Source organism: Cyphomyrmex costatus, unplaced genomic scaffold (assembly GCF_001594065.2).
Source record: "Cyphomyrmex costatus isolate MS0001 unplaced genomic scaffold, Ccosl1.0 scaffold10, whole genome shotgun sequence".
In the NCBI taxonomy this organism is placed as follows: domain Eukaryota; kingdom Metazoa; phylum Arthropoda; class Insecta; order Hymenoptera; family Formicidae; genus Cyphomyrmex; species Cyphomyrmex costatus.
In genome coordinates, this window is record NW_017274954.1 from 1,820,006 (window position 1) to 1,821,801 (window position 1,796).

At 44.8% G+C, this 1,796-nt stretch overlaps 1 protein-coding gene across 1 annotated transcript in view; it reads right to left on the reverse strand.

Moving 5' to 3' along the window:
- pdm3 (POU-domain protein pdm3) overlaps positions 1–1,796 on the reverse strand; it is a 113,851-nt gene that overhangs the window by 85,725 nt on the left and 26,330 nt on the right. The gene's annotated exons all lie outside the window — the stretch shown is intronic.

Here is a 1,796-nt window from a genome sequence, read left to right on the forward strand (position 1 = left end):
CCCCCCCCCCTCCTCACCCCCTTTCCACGCTCGTTTCGCGCCCTCGTGCCTCCATCCGACGCTTCGTGGCTTTTAACCATGATTTTACATATCTCGCGTGTATCTTCCGAAAACGAAACGAAAGTCGAATTTGCGAACTCCGCGCGATTACAGATTTATTAGTATTGGCGTTTAAATTACCCGAGAGAGAAAAATTTAGATCTATCTTGGCGATAGTAAATATGTTCGCGGATCCAACGAAAAACAAACTTCTTCGTAACACTGAAACTAATGAAAGCTTATTAAAAGTGTATTTCTGTAAATGTACATCAAGCGCGCGTCTATTAATGTCCGACTCTGAATTTATTATATAAGGTATAAAGTAAAATACAATTTGCGAGTGCCATCTCGTTTAAATTATTCGTACCCAATTTTATGCGCTTCAACATCGGTTCCGAAATATCCACTTAAGAAAGTAGATTCATATTCAAGGCTGCCTATTTTTATCCGGTACAGGCGATCGGACATCGACATACAAACGTATACCAGGGATCGTTAGTGTGCCATAAGGCACTAATCGTCCACAAAAAAAATGTCGTGATGTCAGTCGATCGATTTTATCTCCCCTCATCATGCAACCCCTTGAAATGCATGTTAAAGCTACACACACGCTGACCATGTGGTACAAATTATACGAATGCTTCCATTCGCTGTCTCGAAATTTTCCCGCTTATAGCGCTAGACTAAATCAGGTGACTGACATTACCTGTTCTCAGAAAGAGCCGGGGAGGAGGGCCATAATATGTATACCATTCGCACTATACATTTCGCGCGATTATTCGCGTGTTACCTAATTAAACGCTCGCCGCTCCGAATATCATGTTCAACCGGCTAGATCTAGATATTACTCAACGAGCATGCGTGCGTCAACGCATAAGCGTGAGTGAGGCGATACGATTGTGTGCGGGCGGTCATTAAGGATGCCAAGGGCCACTAATCGTCATCAGAGACGTATTCACCAGCACGGCGTCGTGTACAGAAAATAAAATTGCCTCCCCACGCGCGCCTCGGTCAATGGACATAATGATTATTTTCTGTGGTATAATGAGCCCAGCCGCTACCACCGCACCGTTGTGTCTACGCGGTGGAAAGATAATAAAAGATTCAGGTCAATAGCGGTGTAATGAGGTATCTGGAATCCATCAAGGATTCATACGGTGAACATACATAATAAAGACCGCACTGGTTAACGTATAGGTACGTAGCGCGAAATGCAATTTGCGAGGAGAATGTGTGGGTGTGTGCGGGCGTATATGTGCGTATATATGCGTACATATTTGTTGTGTATGGTCGCCGCACGCTGTACGATCGCGAAATGCGTATCAGCGGCTTCACTTAGGATTGTCTGTTGCCAGCGAACCGTTATTTGTACATGAGGTAGAATATATCTTTGTTACGTCTATGTGTATTGCGGCAAGGTTGCGAGGATAAAACTCGAGTTATCATAAACAGCATGGGAAAGGAATTATTTATCGCGGCGGAGAGAGCATTCTCACAAAAGCCGGATAACATCAATGGCGATAATGTCAGCTAACGTAATTTACTCGCGTAACGCCATGGCCGCAAATTGAATCGCTTGGACTAACCGCATCGAAATAAATGGCGAGGTCGCAATTTAATAAGGACCAGTCACCATCTTCCGGTGATTAATTCTTGCTAAAAAGTTCCAGCAACTTTACAGACTCCTTTCTCATGGATCTTAACTTCTTGGAGTCATTCTTGCCAACCGCCAACCCCCCCCCCCCCCCCCCCCCCCG